At 40.2% G+C, this 19,360-nt stretch overlaps 1 protein-coding gene across 2 annotated transcripts in view; it reads right to left on the bottom strand.

The window, feature by feature from the left end:
* nompA (no mechanoreceptor potential A) overlaps positions 1–19,360 on the bottom strand; it is a 109,266-nt gene that overhangs the window by 57,197 nt on the left and 32,709 nt on the right. The gene's annotated exons all lie outside the window — the stretch shown is intronic.

Genomic DNA, 19,360 nt, shown 5'->3' with positions numbered 1-19,360 from the left:
TGAGTAGAATGTTATAGGAGAAAGCTCTTACGTAGGAGCAAGAAATGGGCCATATATTTTTCACTTCATTCCCTGTGGGAGATGAAACAGGAATTACGTTCTTTCGAACTACTGGGTCATCAGTTCTACTACTTCAGTTTAAGAGAGCAAAGACAGGAATTACAAGCGTCCAAGTGTCGACAGTAATAATAATAATTATTATTATATATATTATTATAATTATTATTATTATCATTATTATTATTAGAACTCCCCGATGGCGCAATGGTAGAGTCGTCGCCTTGTAATCAAGGGGTCCCAGGTTCGATATCCGGTGTAGGCACATAGTGGTTTGGATCCCACTTTAAACTGTAGGTCCAGTTCCAATTAGTCTTACTATGCATTGGCCGCGGTGGCTCAGTCGGTAACGCGTCTGACTACCATGCTAAAGGTCCCGGGTTCGATCTCCGGCCGGTTCAAATCCGGGAACTTTTCTAACGTTGGAAGCGGTCCCGGCGCCCACCCAGCGTCGAATAACATGGGTACCTGGGGGAAACCCTGGGGGGTAAAGGCGGTCAGGGGCGTGATGCTGATCACATCACCCCCACTCACGACCGGATCAAGAAAGTGTGGGGCGTTACCCCCACACCCCCTATACGCCTTCATGGCGTGGTGCTAAGCACAGGGGAGCACTTTACTTTTTTATTTTTTTTTACTTTACTTTGTGCATAAAGTGGACTTAAATCACCAAATCAATCAATCAATATATTATAATAATTATAATTATTATTATTGAGGTGAGGTGAGGCGTTGAACGAGAGAAGAGGCCAAGTCACAATGCTATGAAAAATGAGTTACATGGTGGAATGCATGTGCCTGCCATCTATTGAGATTTTCGCAAAACAATAGCGTCTTGGCGTGGCTCCACAACCAAGATCAGAATGTGGGGAGTGTCAGTGGGCAACATTTTCCTTTCTTTTCTCACACCACCATGTTTGTTGTGGCTTGGGCCCTTCTCTCGTTCAACTCCTCAATTTCGGAAACTTCTTTTTCTTTGTGCCTTTACATTAGATTGATTTGGTTTGGTTAATTTTACTTCGCTTTTATGCCACTTTTGGCTAATCGCAAAGATGAGGATGAGTGATGATATGATGAAATTGATGAAGGGACACTCACAAAGAAAATCATGTCCAGGCCGGGATTCGAACTCGGGACCCCTGTGTTCTAACCATTACGCCACGGGGGTTGGCTTTACATTAAAGAGAAAATCAGGTGACTTCCCAGTTCACAGATTCCCAATTCACAGACTGCCTGAATTCCTTCCCGATTCACCGATCATGACACCCCGGCGGAGTGTGACACGTGCAGAACCTCTTCCCAATTCATAGATTTCACCCCTCTCCTCCCCACTTTAGGTTAGGTTACCTCCATCATTATTTCTTCCAGGGTCCATATCGCATAAACCAATCAACTTTCACTTGGAACACAAAATGTTCACTTCGCACAACCACGTCAATTCGTGTGTGTGTTTATTGAATGAGTCCGTGAAGGTGCTTGGGTGGGAGTGGTAAGGTACTTCCTCCGTATTGTGGACGGGGAGAGGGGAGAAATCTGTGAATCTGGAAGAGTTTCGATAAGACTGCACGTGTCACACTCCGCCGGGGGTCATAATCGGTGAATGGGAAGGAATTCAGACAGTCTGTGAATTGGGCATGAATCGAAAATGAGATTCACATTAAATTTTGAGCCGCGTACTATAGCTGACAAGAAAAATTAAGATGAATATGTTCAGAAAGCTGAAGGTAAAATATAGTTAAAATTATAATAATAGTAACGACAATAAAAGCAATAGGCCTATTATGTAGTTTACAGTTGCTTGATACACGCCGCTGTGTAAGGAAAAGCCTGAATTGTAGTTTGGATCCTGTTAAAAATTGTCTCTGTTTTAAGAATAGTGCCAAAGACCCTCCTGCCTAACCCAGAACAGTGGCGTGCCCAGGATTTTCGAAAAGGGGGGTTACATATACTTTTTCACTAGTCAGATTTAATTTTGCCACCTTTTCCTGGATTTGACGTTCTCTTTTTAGGAATACTAGGCCAAAAGGGGGAGGGTATGATTTCTTCTTTACGTACCGCTAATAACACGAATTTGAAATTGAAAAAAAGGATATATGAAAAGAATGAAATTTAAACAAATGCAAGTTTTTAAAAAAGCCAACCTCTTCCTATAAATGGACTCAAACTGTGCATCGGGATGTGTTGGTAGTTACACACTTTAATTTGCAACGTGGAAAACCTTTTGAAAATTATTATTTGTTGTTAACGGCGGACAGCATTAAATTTGCAGGTTGGCAACTCTGCTGTTAGATCAATCCAAGCTTAAGCCGTGTTATTCCTTCTGTTCCATTGTATTATTCATTGCTGAACCTTATCTTTGAGACGCATATTTTCTCAGCTACAGTGCAGGAACGCAAATGACTCAATTGTACTGTTCATGAATCTCGTAACGTATTAGAAACAGTGCCTCAACACCCGGATGAATACCTGAAGCTTTAGTGAGTTATGCAGACATAAAGAAAAGCAATATCTGAATTCTGAACCCTCTGCTGTGGAGTGATTTTGCTCCTACAAACTATTCTATGGCGTTGCATTTTTTTCAGTTTTTTTTTTTTTTTTTAATTATACCTTCCTGTCTCTCCAAGCTAATAACGATGATACAAAACTATTCTAAGCCACATCACGGGCCTCCCCATGGCGCAGTGGTAGCGTCATTGCCTTGTAATCAAGGGGTCCCGGGTTCGATACCCGGTGGAGGCACAAGTGGTTCGGATCCCACTTTAAACTGTAGGTCCAGTCCCGATTAGCCTTACTGCGCATAAAGTGGACTTAAAACACCAAATCAAACCAAATCTAAGCCACATCTTTGTGTACGACTTCAGTTCATGCGACATGTAACAGGACGTATCCAAAATGGGGCAAGGAGGCACTTCCCACTGGGAAAACGAGTGATGAAAAATTAATTTAGTTCATTGTACTTTTTACATTGGAAAGTGAAATAAATGTTACTCCCTTTTCACATTATTCAAAATTAGGTATTGTCCTGAGAAAGCTTTGTATGCCTACCTGGTAAACGTTTTGCTCCCACCCCCCAAAAAAGTTTTTTTTTATTTCTAAACTATACAAAATGTATCTTGCAGACGCATTAAGTGTTGTAATACGGTGTTAGCAACTTGCAAATTTCCATATGTCAATGAGGAAAAGACGTTTGGTCATGGGCGTCCGCAGGCTTTGTTTTCAGAGACGGATGCCAAGGAAGGCATTTTTTCCCAAAGCACTGCTTTAGTTTGAAGTTCTCGTGTACGTGCGACCACTGGCGCACGCAGATTTTTTTTTCGAGGGGGCTGGAATTGTAAATGTGGATATTACATAACTACGTTCTAGGGGGCAGGATGCGCTATAAAATATTTCATAATTAGCACTTTTAACCTTGGTCAAAGACAAAATATTGTAATCGGGTATTATTTTAAGGCGGGGTTGCATTTCCTCCTTGGTTTCTCCCAAGTTCTTTATTGCTTTCATTTTATTTTATTTTTTAATTTCTGAAAATGTCGGGAGAGGCTGTAGCCCCATCATCCCATCTGCGTACGACAGTGCCTGTGGCGATCTGTACTAGTATTATTAGTAATTTCTGTGTCGGTAAATTATGTGTGCGAAATATGTAGTTTTAGACTGAGATTCATTTTCCAGTGGGGAGGGCGAACGGCCAAAAAAATGTCAAGCAGTTCTTCCATTGGGTGACGTAAGGGCAGTCCATCGAGTCACCTCCCATTCAAGTATTTCCCAAATTGTCCTCATGGCTTCTCCGATGGCGCGGTGGTAGCGTCTTCGCCTTGTAATCAAGGGTCCCGGATTCGATTCCTGGTGGAGGCACATAGTGGTTCGGATCCCACTTTAAACTGTAGGTCCAGTCCCGATTAGCCTATCTGTGCATAAAGTGCACTTAAAACACCTATTCAATCAATCGATCAATCAATTGTCCTCATTATTCTGGGTCAACCGACATTTCTGAGGCTCCCACCGGGACTCGAACCGGGGACGGCTGCTACCAGAGGCGAGTGCACTATGCATTTGGCTACGCGGGAGCCCGAAAACGAAACTACCACGTAATAAATTGGTCAATATTTACTTATTATAAGAAATCATGGCATACCGGCGGAAATCTTGCATAAAGCCTGTTATGAAGGTAGACCGGTTGAAATTGTAATTCAGTTTTTGCACACCCATTCAAAAACCGTAGTACCAAGAGAAATTAAGACATTTACTATAACAATTGTTTCATATTACCATATGTTACTAGCGTTCCTTTTACTATTTAAAACTAAGGGACCTTAGCACACGATGCTACGACGCCAAAGGTCCCAGGTTCGAATTCCGGCCTGAGCATAGATGTTCTTTTTGTGTCCCTTCATCAGTTTCATCATATCATCACTCATCCTCATCTTCGCGATTAACCAAAAGTGACAAAAATGCGAAGTAAGATAAACCAAATCAATCAATCCAAAGTAAGGGGGCCCATCACATTCGTTCACAATATCACCTCTCCATAGCCGCCCAATGCATTTCATGAAATCGTATTGACATATATATGCAATATATCACATACATGCCCTATATATGGCTGATATACAAAGCAATATGTTTAGTCGACCTCTGTGGCGGAGTGGTTAGCACAGCGTGCTGCGACGCCAGAAGTACCGGGTTCGAATTCTAGCCTTAGCATGGGTTTTCTTTGTGAGTGTTCCTTCATCAGTTTCATCCAATCATCTCTCATCCTCTAGTCTCTAGTGGTAACGTCGTCGCCTTGTAATCAAGGGGTCCCGAGTTCGATACCCGTTGGAAGCACGTGGCGGTTCAGATCCCACAAACTGCAGGCCCAGTCCCGATTATACTCTCTGTGCATAAACTGGACTTAAAGGCAAACTCAAACTCATCTCTCATCCTCATTTTCGCGGTTAGCCAATAGTAGCAGAGAAGCGAAGTAAAATAAGCCAAATCAATCGATCTAGCAATACGTTTAGATTCATACAGACTCGCTCTACAGTATATACAGTCGGGTGTCTGAAAATGGGGCAGGAGAGGTGCACGATGGTACATTTATAGGGGAAAAGATATCTACCTTGTCACTCAGCAGCGGCGTCGCCACTGGGTGGGCGAGGTTGGGCTGTAGCCCACCTTGAAATAGTCTCAGGCCACCCGTCTGCCTACCCAAATAGAATGAATACATGATATATAATATTTAGATAACGGTAAGTAACAAACTGGTTAATAATTATAGTTAAAGCACACAAAGTGGCCTTAACAATTGACTAACATAACTCAGTTTCAAAAGTGAAGAACGTTTCTAGATTCTCCATTAGGTTGGTTTCCTTTCATCAACGTGCAAAAAATGATTACGTGCGCCAAAATGATCACATTAAACTTTTAACACGTGTAAAAATAATGAGTAAACCTACAAAAACAGGATAAAATTATTGAATAAATTTGATCAAAATTGTTATTCTAGAATTATTTTCATTATTCCGGTAACTGTGACTAAATGAATCTCTGCAAATTAAATCTTTTCTGAATGTTATCAGTTGAATATAATTTTTTTCCATTTTTACGTTTCCAAGCTTCGTTTGTCTTGTTTTATTGTTTCATTTTATTGATTTGGTTTATTTTTTGTGCCAATTTTGGGGATGAGTGATGATATGATGAAATTTGAATAATGGACACTCACAAATATCCATGCCCAGGCCGGGATTCTAATGCGGGACCGCTGGCTTCGTAGCTAACCACTCCGGCACGGGGGCCGGCTCGTTTGTCTTGTAAAAGCCTAGAAAAGCTTTTCTTTAACCGATGAAAACTTATTTCGCTTTATTTTTATAATATTCATTTTTTTTTTACAAAATACGGGAAATTTACGTGCCGAATTTTTAACATTAATAAAACTTGCTTACAAAATATTTGTAATAATTGCGTTATAAGTATGAATTTGAGCCATGAAGAAGAATGTTCCAGACACCACAACGTTCACGAACGTCGTCGCTCCACCTTGAAAAATTCCCAGCGCCGGTCCTGACCATGACCACCAAACCAGAGCCCACCTAAAGATATTTTATGCACTCTTTGAGCCCTACCCCCCAAACAAATCTGGCGACGCCACTGTCACTCAGTCGATAAAAGGTCCTGTGCACAGCCTTGCAACCAATGCGTCACCAGTGATAAGTTTTGTGACATTTAGTTGTAAAATAAACACTATTTGTATTTCGACTTTTTCAAAAATATATAATTTTGCTTTTCCTTTCTCACTTCACATTTTACTGCAGTTTCCTTACAGTGAGTAAAATTTCATTTCACCTGGCAACACTGTTCAGTTCTGGCGACGTGCTCTCTTGTGCTCCTTGCAGTTAGCAAAACATCAAACGTTTCTGTCAGTAGCAGAGAGACGCCTAACTTCACATGTGAACGCCTTCTCCCCCCCCCCCCCCAAGAACAGAGGTCAGCAGGGTTATTAACCGTTCCTGAGCCGAGTGTTTTCCTTTTCAGAAAGTGTAAACAACTCGCCTTCCTTCCACTCCGGCTGAAGGTCGCTATTAATGTCTACAGCCGTGTATCTCACCCTCGAGCCGCGGTCCGGCGGCATAAATTGTATCAGGCCAATAGAGGTCCTCTTGAAACATTATTTTCTTCGACCAAGATTAAAATTAATATAGTTACGAGTTTTCCGAATATAATAATATAAATTTCTTAATTAATATTAATTGGGAACTTTTGGTAATCAAAATCAGCAACTGCCAAGTTCATTTAATGGTGTTGGCGTGAGGAAACAAGATATCACTGGATTCAGTGGTTGACAACTACATTGAACCTAATTTTACGCATATTTGTCAACATACTCAGATACAATCAAACTATTTATGATTATTCTATAATTTATTTATTCATTGATTGATTGATTGATTTAGTTCATTTTACTTCGCGTTTTGTGCCTCTTGGCTAATTTGCGAAAATGGGGATGAGTGATGAAATTGATGAATGGACATTCACAAACAACCAAGCCCGACCGGGATTCGAACCCGGGACCCCTGGCGTCGCAGCGCGATGTGCTAACCACTCGACTTTATTTATTCATATTTAGTTTCAGGGGTACTGTATTAATTAATGCATAAGTTAAAAATTAGTAAGGTATTTTGTGGATCAGGGCCTCGACTTTTTTAAAATATAATTTAAGGGGGGAAAGCGGTCTTACGAAAGTTGAGATTCACTAGTTTACAGAGAGAGAGAGAGACTTATTTTTTCATCGCATCTGTTTCATGACTGCTAGGTTTGCAGTTCCTGTAAGTGTTTGAAATGGAAAGCATGTAGACTCAAATGCTAGAAAAATGTACGCAAGACATCCCCTCTACCCCCCTTGTTCCCCGATGAACTAGTGGTAACGTCGTCGCCTTGTAATCGAGCACCTAGAGTTCGATACTCTGCGGAGAGGAACGGGATGGTTCGGATGCCACTTTAATGTAGGCCCAGTCCCGATTAAAAGTGGGCTCAGAACATAACTCAAATTCAAAGTATCACTCTTTTGAACTGTTCGCCAAAAATTTAGAATGAGCGCCGGGGTAGGACAGAGTTCAGAAGTTCAAAAACTGTTACAGAATATTGTGTATGGCAATAATGACATGATTATACTGTACGAGTATGTTAATAGTTGTATTTTATATATAAAAAACCGAGAAGCGCAGAAGGTGGCCTCTAATATGTTTATATCAGGCTTGAGCTGCTCGCTTGCACTTGTGGAAGCGAGCGCTCCGTACAGTGGGAGCTCCCCACCTGCACACTTCACCTCAAGGTCAGTAAGCATCAGAACAGGTGTGAGCGAATTGCTTGCGTTGAGAAGTAAAAATACTGCTGGGAAGTGCGCCCTCCTCTTACAGTTTCTTCTGCCATAATCACAATGCCACAGTGCACTCTTACTCACGAATCAGATGACGAGACTTTTCACACTGAATGAACGCGACCGACGAAGCCTTCTGCCTGGCTCACTCACTCCTTTCCACCCCTTACAACGCTACAGTACCGCTGCTCTCTCTGCAGTCCACACGTGCATACGAGAGCGCTCTTCCATGCATACGGCGGGTCGACCAGGTCCGGTCTATATGTTGCCCTCCCTGGATTTATACTTAGATGATCTGACTTCTGAGTGCGTAACTCGAGTACCTTACCTCGGATAAAGGGGTGAGGGAGGGGGTTCGCGAGGCAAAGGGAACGCTGAACGAGAAAAAAAACAGAAAAATAAAGTTGGAAAAGAATAAACATTGCTGTTCCCCGTGAAAGTTTAGGTGCCCTATTAAAATAATATTATTGTCAGTTTGCAAATGAAACCGAAAAAATCTTGCTGCGCTTGTATTGCAATTTTGTTTGTAAAAGTCATTTGTACGTACAGTCACGGACACTTCTGGTTTGTAATGATTCCATTGAAACTTAATGGGAATGTTACAACCCAGAATTGTCCGTGACTGTACATATTGAATAAAAATATATTGTTTCCGATTTGTTCGTGATGGTGTGTTGTACAGTCCCCGGCAATACAAATGAGACACCTAGTGATAAGTGGGTTTTAATACCAAACTTTTAATGGCAACTTCTACCACCGCCGTAGAGTTAGGCAACACACATGCAGGGAAGAAAGTGTTTCAGGATCTAGGTGTCCCATTTTTATTGCCGGTGACTGTACGTAGAAAGTAACGCTGATGGCTAAAAGTATTTGTAGATTGATTTTAAAAATCGGAAACGGTTTTAAGCACATGCATCACATTTAGGTACATTGTCATTGTATCAGAAATGCTAATGTACTGATACTTCTAGGTATGCCGTAATAATTGTACTTTTGTGATTTGTAGCACCTGGATTCCCATCCATTTTACACAGATTTGATACACCAGTAGCGCAATTAGCACTTAACACCTTCAAATCAATTTCAAGTTAAAAAAATATTGATAACAATACTATAACTACGATAGGAAATTATATCCTACGGTTGGAAGCGAACTTAGAAATACAGCGATGATCTCCGTGGTCGCTATGAAGTCAGAGAAAGCAGGTTCGAACCCTTTCATTCATTTAATCAGTTCATCATTCATCCTCATCGTAACACAAGAGATAGAAAGTGACGTACAATAACCCAAAAAGATAGAAATAAAGAATAGAGTGTACAGCCAGAGGAACAAAATCTAGAGGATAAAAGTGCCTGAATTCCCTCTGTCAATTCAAATACTACTGATCGCACAAATCCCATGCACTATCAACCTCACATGAACCTATAGTTGGGATAGCTAGCGCACTGATAAATCTTACGTTTTTAAATAATAGGACTCCTCCTCTGGGAATGTTCCATTTTACGGCATTTTTATTATTAATTTATTATTATGAGTTTCTTTTTGTTATTTTGCTTGCTTGATTGATTGATTTGGTTTATTTTACTTCGCTTTTCTGCCACTTTTGGCTAATCGTAAAGATGAGCGTGAGTGATGATATGGTGAAATTGATGAAGGGAAAATCAAAGAACACCCATGCCCACTCCGGGATTCGAACCCAAGAAGCCTGGCGTCGTAGCGCGCTGTGCTAACCACTCCGTTAAGGAGATTGGATGTGATTGTGCGTCGAATTTATTTCTTCCACTTTTGGCTAATCGCGAAGATGAGGATGAGTGACGATTAAATAAAATTGACAAAGGGACACACAAAAAATGCCCAGGCCGAAACTCGAACCCGGGAACGCCAAACCTTGTGGCCGAGTGGTTAGCACATCGCGCTGCGACGCCAAGGGTCCCTGGTTTGAATCCAGCTTGGTTGTTTGTGAATGATCATCAATTTCATAATTTCATCACTCATCCCCATCTTCGCAAATCAGCCAAGAGGCACAAAACGCGAAGTAAAATAAACTAAATCAATCAATCAATCGAACCCGGGAACTTCGGTGGCGAGATCCATCCAGTGCGTCTCTCCATGCAACATTGCTCTCCGGCAACGTTCCCATCTTTACATCTTTACCATTTCCGGTGCAACACCACTCATATGCATAGTAATAGCTTTTATGCATTCCCACGGAAATGTATACGCAGTTAAGGAAGCATTCTCTCAACGGTTGATTTTAATTCTACGTTGTATGCAAATGATCACGGAAGTGTCGCCTCTAACGTGTCAATTACACTGTTGGCTTTTTATTCCCAGCCAAAAGCAACGCTTTGATTGCCGCCAATATCATTACAAATTCACCACATTTGCGAAAGAATCGCTGTGCCTTGCGTGGCTAGGCTGGGTTGACGTCACGCACGAGTAAATATGCAACAGGAGGCTGAATCATAACTTTTGTGTACAAGGAAGCAATGGCCAATAACTAACCCCCTCCCCCAACAAATTAAATGACAGGAATCATGGGTAATCGTTTTCCGGAAAGCGTTGACCTTCCACACCGTACAGAGATATATGGTCGCACAATGCGCCGCCATTCCCCGCGTGTTAAGATGAAGCCCCGCTGGTCACCGACCCTAACACGTAGCACCCTTGTATTCGCGACGCTTCAAAAGCTACAGTTAGATTACCAGCCAGCTTTCAATAGCATAACACCTGATCCAGAAATTCTAAAACGGTTTCTGCATGAACTCTTCCCCTGCTTTGTTTACTATGAGGTCCGCTACTGCAGCACCTAAAGGGCCGACACTAACGCATGTTGCCATTCTGATTCACTTTGACAGTTGCCGCAAATTATTGGATTGTTTATATTCGCTTCTCCTTTGCCTTTGTTCCATGTAGATGCTAGGGACCTTACCGACTAGGGCAGTGGTTCTCAAACTGCGGTACGCGTACCCCCAGGGGTACATTAACTACTTGAAGGGGATACGCGATCAGGTCGGAAGAGAAATGTTCGAGAGTGCCCACCCACACGGCAACATTTTTGCTGCAAGTGTGTGGAGCCGACTTCAACACTCAACAGGAAAGTAAGGCTGATTTTGTCACTGACACTCTTATGTTTTGAAATTAAATACTCGTTCGAAATCTATAATACACTACATTTGGAGCCGAATCTCCGCTTGAAAGTTTCAAGTGCATAACCAGACATCAAGAAACTGTGTCAGGCTATGCAGGCACATCCTTCTCACTAGAAACTCTGAGGATTTACAATAAAATCTCCAAAATTGTTCTTGACAGTTTGTTTACAAACATATTTTCGTCCTTTACTTTTTCTTCAATAACCCTGGAAAGTATGAAAATGAAAGTTTTTTTTACATACTTCTTAGTATACATGTGTTTCACATTTTTATTTTTGTAACTAATCATAAAGATTGTAAACGTAGGAACATAGCAAGACGCAATGGAATTATTAACGTAGAATTCTAATGTTTATTGGTTTACCATCTTTCCATATACAGCCCGAATGTCATTTTGGTCTATTGCAGATACACACCTCCAACATATCAAAATACGCTCCACCAATCAGGCAGCCAAAAAAATTACCCCAAACCCACTATTCGAAGAAAACCTATGGTGGGGGTACATTAGACGTTTAGTTACGACTAAAGGGTACAACGAGGAAAAAGTGTGAGAACCGCTGGACTATTGCAATAAAATTGAGGGGTATTGTCCAAACACCTAGTGACAATTTATCCACACACCCCTCAAACTCTCCCAATTTAACCCAACACCCGTAAATTTTTCACAAAGGACCATTCCTTATATCCCTAAAAATGACTTTACCCCCCCAATAGAAAATTCTATATAAATCCCTGCCTTTGTTGTAAGGTGTCTATCTTTATACTACAGTTGATGAAGTTAGTAACTGTCTGAGGACCTCCCCAATGGTGTACTGGGGCCTTTGATCAACGGGTTCCTGGTTCGATTCCCTGTGGGGCACATATCACAGTCCTTCGGATACTACTATATAAACTGTAGGGCCAGTCCTCATTACCCTATCTGAGTATAAAGTGAACTTAAAACAAACTTTGCAGGATGTCTCGTTTAAGGATAGCCACCGTTGTTCTTTCGCCAGAACTATCAAATTCAGTGCAAACGTCTTGTATTGGTCTTTTTCTTTTTTATATCACTCTTCTGCCACCTTTGGCTAATAAGGATGGGTGATGATTAGATTAATTTATCAGCCAAGACTAAACCCTCATCCTTCTGTGGCGATATCGTAGATCGACTGCCCAAAGCAACAGGACATCTACAGAGACGGCACCAGGTGCGAGAAGGAGGCAGGCAAATAAAAATTCCTTTGCCTACCAGTTTGACCATACAAACAAATTCAAGATACAGGATTGTGGAGGAAGCAAATGTGGCTCACATGCACGAAACCACCGTGAAGGGTTGACTTGATTGATTTTATTTCGATTTTTAGGCTAATCGGGAAATGATATGATGAAAGTGATAAAGGAACACTAACAAAGAACACCCATGCCCAGACCAGGATTCGAACCCAGGATCCCTGGCGTCGTAGCGCGCTGTGCAAACCACTCTGCCACGGAGGTCGTCACCGTGAAGGTGCAAAAGGAAGTAAATAAACCTCGAGACATTGGAGTAAGTGACTGAATCAAAGTGCTGAAAACTGACCAATGAACTAAAAACTTTCAACATATCAAAATAAAAACAATATTATCTGGTTCTGCAGGAAAACGTGCTACCATTATGTTCATCATCTTCCTAATCTTGTTGATGAGTATTTCATGTGCTCTGCTAAGTAAGGTTGTCAAGTCATTGATGACTGTCTGTCCCATGTTCATGCATCCATTTAGAGTTGATGAGTATTTTTTGCTTAAACATTATGACATACTCACTTACACACGAACGCCCACGCGTTAGCACTGGGTAAATTACACACACCTCACACCGTTACGTGGTACGTAACACACTTACATGGCATGTTAAAAATTAATTTCATAGCATACAATTTTGGCTGTGGTTACGTATACAGTCAGTAAGAACTTGATAAGTTATCTTTTGTTAGGCATTTTTAGGGAAACCACGACAACTGCCACCCAATGAAGAAGTCAAAGTTTGGCAAACTTTGTTTTATGTCCACTTTATGCTCAGATGGGCTAATCGGGACTGGACCTACAGTTAAAAGTGGGATCCGAACCACTATACTACGTTCCACTACTCCATAGGAGAGGCTCTTGAGCATCCAAATCAAGATATCCCTTGAAAATAGGGACGTTGTGAGGACAGATAAGGTTGCAAATATTCTCGACCATGGTCGTTTTTATCAAGACCGCTATGCTCTCAGATAGGCTAATCGGGTCTGGACCTGCAGTTTAAAGTGGTATCCGAACCACTATGCGCCTCCACCGGATATAGAACCCGGGACCCTTTGATTACGGGGCGACTAGGGGTTGATCGTAGATGAAGGTGTGTGATCAACACCATGCTACTATACTAGCTCTCAACTCCCCTCCTATTACCTCAAAATTTCAGACCTTTGCGTTACTCAGACTGAACCAGCACAGCTCAATTTTATTGGCATCCAGTTTACAAATATTTTACTCATTTTGTTCGTATTATTCTCTCCTTTTCAATATTCCGACTAACCTAAAAACAAATTACTTGGAGGGATATCACTTAGCAGTAAATAGACAAATTGTGTAAATCACAAATGGAATCTTAATAATAATGGATCTTGATCATTCAATAATATTAATAATAAGTTTATCTAATATTAGGGAACTATAAGATGTAAAGATTCCACGCCATTGTAAAATATCTCTTCAGAAACAAAAGCAAATGAAAAAATCTAAAGTTGAACCATACCAATATTTTAGAATGTAGAAGTATACGAATAATGACTTTCCATTAATATTTTTCTATTTTTCATGTATATATTTGTCAATATATTTGTCAAATGATTGCCAAGGCTTGTATTAAGTCCACTTTAAGTTCAGATAGACTAAACGAAACTGGATGGACCTACAGTTTCAAGTGAGATCGAACCAGGGATCACTTGATTACAAAGCGAGGAGAGTGTTACCACTAGGGAAAGGAACTTTAGGTAATTAAATGTTTTTTCTGCGATAAGATACAGACCCTCATTTTTGCCAAAATTCTGATTATAGCCTTATATGTCAACACAGCAAATTTTATTTTACATAAAAACACATATTATCCAGTTTTCCGTATGTAAATACATATTTTGCGAATTTTCATTTTAAATACATAAAATCGCTCATTGACTTCATCCACCTCGAAATCCTCGAAGGAAAAATGTTTATAGGCTACTCTGCACCTCTTTCATATCGAGAGTGCTAGGTTTGTTTTGTCTTTGAACACCCTCGCTGGCAGACTTCTGGCACCTCGCCTACGATCCTATTGGGAGAAAATAGCTGTAAGTAGTAGCTGGGGCTGGCTACACGTAATGATAGCAAGGCTTTTTAATGAAGCAATGCAGCTATTGTGGCCGGAAGGCATAACATTTGACAATGTTCTTCTCCTCGTGACAGATGCTGCAGCTTACATGAAAAAAGCTGCAGTAGGCCTTGCCGTTAGCTACCCCAAAATGGTGCACGTTAAATGTGTGGCCCATGCGTTGCATAGAATATGTGAAAAGATAAGAGCTCTTTATCCCAATGTCGATAAACTGGTTTCAAATGGCAAGAAAGTTTTTATCAAGTTGGCTAGAAGAATAGACAATTTTAAACAAAAATGTCCTGAGGTTCCCCTTCCCCCTACACCTGAAGTTACGCGATGGGGCACTTGGTTGGATGCAGATGTTATGCCCAGAAGTTTGAAAAAATTGTATCTGTTGTAAATGATCTCGACAAAGAAGAATTCTGCAAGAACTGTTGATGGAGCCCTCCGTAAAAGTCGAATTGGCATACATCTCAACAAACCTGTCCATTCTCTCTAATTCCATATGAAAGCTTGAATCGTCCGCGAACACTTTGGCAGCTTCCATTGTTAAAGTCCGTATAGTAGAATCGAAACTGCAAGAACTCACTGGATCTAAGTGTCTAAATGTACAGAATTTTTTGGGAAAAAACAAGGTTTTCAAACTTTGTGCCAAATTGCATGTGTTTTGGAAAGTGAAGTAGAGGAAGAGGAAGCTTTGGAAAACTTAAGCGTTAGTGACATTTCGTGATTCAAATATGCAAGAATTGTTTCTTGTGACGTGGAGCGATCTTTCTCACAATATAAGATGCTTTTCAGAGATAATCGTCACAGATTTACAATGGAGAATTTGGAAAAAACTATGGTGATCCACTGCAACTCTTCCAAAAAATTGCTCGCTAAGAGGTAATCATTTAGAAACTAATTTCAGGTGTTTAAAATGCATGTTATAGTTTGTTTTTGTTACCAAATGTTTTTATTTTTGTCACATATTTTCCTGTTTTTATCACATATTTTCAACATTTATGACACATAAAAAATAAATATTTCTGTGTTTTTTAGCACATAAAGTTCCGTTCCCTAGTTACCACTACGCCATCGGGGAGCCCCTTAGAAATTCGAATGTTTGCATATTCTCGTTTTCCGGCGATGGTGCAGATCATATGACCATCACAACGCTTAAATCGATTTTATCAATTAAATATGCCACCCGCGCCATTTGAGTAAGGCCCAATGTGCGTTGAAGCAACAAAAAGTTGGCAACCATGGGAAATACCCACAGCAGCCGCTGTGAATTGAAATTGGGTCCACTGCGTGGGTAAAATAGCTCACCCTTTTGAGAGCTGACTCGTTTTCAGGTCAAATTGTACTTTCAACGATTATTGGCACTCGACACGCTGATTTGTAAAAGTTTTACATGCATTTTAAGAGCCCTGGTAATTTATTTTTGCTTGAAATATCGGGGAGTATATTGATTCAATAAAAATTCCATTGCTCAGAGAATGTGCTTTTTTCTGCAGGAAACATTTCCATTGAAAAAAGCGTATTTCACAATCGTAAAAAAACTGAATATTTTCCTTGTGCACTAAAAAAGGACGAGAGGATATGTTGTTTCGTAACCAAGGCCATGTCATACAGTACGTACATGTAGGACAGAAGGACAGATTTTTCTCTGCACCAACGAGAATAATCCGCGATTTGATACATCCCAAAACCTGAACAGGATTGACATTTTGTATTTAAAGACAATTTTATCCACTTACCAGTGACTATTGTTAACTGTCACAATCGACAGATAAGAAATTCCATATTTTCTTTCAAATTAATGAAGAATCAAAGTCAAAATTTGTCAAACGATTTGCAGCATAAGAAATCATAGAAAATTCGAATTACCTATAATTTTACTCCTAACCGCCAGACAACCTAAATAACGGTCCTGTCATAATTTCGTACAAGCGTGTGTGTGATGGTGTATGTGGTGTTTGTGTGTGTATGCATGTGTTTGATTATGTTATTTGCTCATAGAAATAAATATGAATGACAGATACTGGTAATTTAGAATAATGCAGAGAGGTACATTTTAAATATCTACACTCGTATTAGAAGCATATGTTAAATCTTACTGCACTATAATATTTTAGTATAACGTTGTACGAGCTTCTCGCATTAGAGCTTTAAGTTTTATAATTTAATTAATTTAACGCCTTCATCTATAAAAGATCCCCGTGTTCGATCCCCTGTGGAGGCCTATTTACAGTGGTTCGGATAATAATTTAAAATGAGTCCTCCCCGTCGCCGCCTTGTAATCAAGGGGTCCCAGATTCGATACCCGGTGGAGGCACATAGTGGTTCGGATTCCACTTTAAACTGTATGGCCAGTCCCGATTAACCTTACTGTGCATAAAATGGACTTAAAACACCAAATCAATCAATCAATCAAATAACAATTTAAAGTGAAGGTCCAATCCCGATTAGCCTAACTTAGCATAAAGTGTACTTTTGACAAACTTGTGACATTCAACTCTATGTTGGAAACGGATAATTCGTACCAACAAGTTGCACTCTTCTAACCACTACTCCACAGAGATTTGAAAGCTTACTTAACCCCCAACTCTACTCACGTATTTTATATTGCATACTTCTACCATTAGTTTAACCGTGATAGTGGGAATATTTAATGGTTACATTGTAAATTGAATAAACGCAACCATCCGTGCCATACACGACATTCGATCACAGTCCCTCTGGTTTGGAAGCACGCCCCAACGGATAACAAAACTCGACCCCAAGATGAAATTTGAGAAGAAATATACATTTTAAAGTTCATAAAGTCATAAGCATCAAGACGGATCAGTAATTACTAAAGAATTCAAACTGTATAATACAGACATGAGACCTCTATTTCAAGCTCTAGCAGTTTCTTGATCTGAACAGCCTTGCGTTGTGAAGTTCAAGGTTGTTGAGCTTCCTTCAGGACAACTAATTGCTTGGAATTTCCTTGCTGGGGAAGACCGTAAACCACGAACCATGCCCAGGAAGTGACAATAAAGTGTTCTTTATTTGAAGGGTTGAAAACTGTCGTGTGGCGGCGCCCTCTTATGTAACATACTCAAGTCGAGATATCGTCAAGGTTGGAAACTTTCCGGTAATTAAACCAGAAGTTCTTGGGCTTTCACTAAATGACGAATCGACTAATCCATTATATGTTTCTTAGAAATGTTTTTAGAAAATAATCGTCACACTGGTTGAAACTTTCATCAAGTGATTAAAATTAAAACAAAATTAGAAACGAAATAATAAAAACAGCACAAAAACCCCCATGTCACTTGTGGAGTTTGTAAGAACGAAAATAAGGCGGCATAAGGGAACTGAAACATTTGGATTAGCATCTTCTGCCCTTACAATAAAAAAGTTTCGGGTTTTCTGTCGAGTAACGGCACATATTCAACTGTAGTTACTGCTCTTATTACCCTGTCTGTTGTCTGTGCATCTTTGTCTTTATTAAATTACTTGATCTTGGTCCAATTTTATTAGCCATTAGTCCAATCTCATCAGATGAGTATTTGGGGCATGTAAGGTACACGAACAAGGGTTCCTTCACATACACTCGTGATCAAGAATGAAGACATTCCCGGAGGCGTAGTTCTTACGCCGCTGCCTTGTAATCTAGGGATTCCCGGTTCGATCCCCGGTGAAGTTACATAGTTGTTCGGATTCCACTTTAAACTGTAGGTTCAATTCCAACTGGCCTATCTGTGCACGAAGTGTTTTTGATCAAGAACGTGTGAACTCTAGCCTCCGTCTATTTTCATGGCAGTAACGAACTCATAGGCGTAACTTAACGGGGCAAAGGGGGTATTTGCCCCTCCAAATTTTCAGGTTTGTTAAAATTTACAAGTCAATGATACTTTTGTTGGCATCCTGAGAACTGATGAGCTCAGTAATAAATATTAATATTTGTGATTTAGCAAATGTAACAGTTATTTAGCAAATAATCTTGGACACCATTTTTAAGGGATGAAAAACTTTCCGACTCAGTCCTCCCCAAAAGTTAAGCTTGAATTTCGTACCTGCCCCCCACCCCCTCAAGTTAAGTTCCGAGTTACGTCCACGAACTAACTAATAAATAATTAGAAACTTGAGATGACGTGCAGTAACTACGACTCGACAAGGATTCAACGGGTTGTTTTGTTAATTGAAATTAGTATGGGATGTTAAATATTTACGGTTTTCATATTTTCGGAGGTCTACGTTGTTTCAAGTTGCAGTATTGAATAATGAATGACAGTAGAAGAGAATCAAGCATCTACAGCGTGTCCGCAAATCGGGAAGTTATAAACACACCAACCTTTACATTTTCTAAATAAAATGTATGCACGAAACGATGGTAAAAACCTTTTAACAAATAAACACTGATTGTTAACCAATGATAGCCAAGAAGCCCGACCCAGTGGCCGAGCGGTTAGCACAGGGTCCCGGGTTCGAATCCCGGTCGGGCTTGGTTGTTTGTGAATGTCCATTCATCAATTTCATCATTTCATCACTCATCCCCATCTTCGCAAATTAGCCAAGAGGCACAAAACGCGAAGTAAAAAACTAAATTAATCAATCAAACCAAGAAGTCACAACATCCCCTTCTTACGGAAATTCCTTATGAATTTCCTAAGCACGAACCATTTCCGAACCATTATTGTCAAAAGAGCAAAAGGTGATGCACTGCGAGTCATATTTACAATAGATATGATTAGGCGCTAAGGTTTGTTTTGTCACAATTTCATGCTCAGATAGACTAATCTAGACTGGAACAGAGTTCAAAGTAACACTGTGTAATACGTCATATGCTTCCAGCAGGAATCGAACCCGGAATATAACCCAAAATGATTGAACAGTACACAATTCCGAAAAACACATTGTAAATAATAAGCACATAACAAAACGAGAAATATACCGAGAATTAGAACCATAGCTTTTGT

Source organism: Lepisma saccharinum, chromosome 2 (assembly GCF_977018435.1).
Source record: "Lepisma saccharinum chromosome 2, izLepSacc3.1, whole genome shotgun sequence".
Taxonomy (NCBI): domain Eukaryota; kingdom Metazoa; phylum Arthropoda; class Insecta; order Zygentoma; family Lepismatidae; genus Lepisma; species Lepisma saccharinum.
This window is presented reverse-complemented; position numbering and strand designations above follow the sequence as displayed.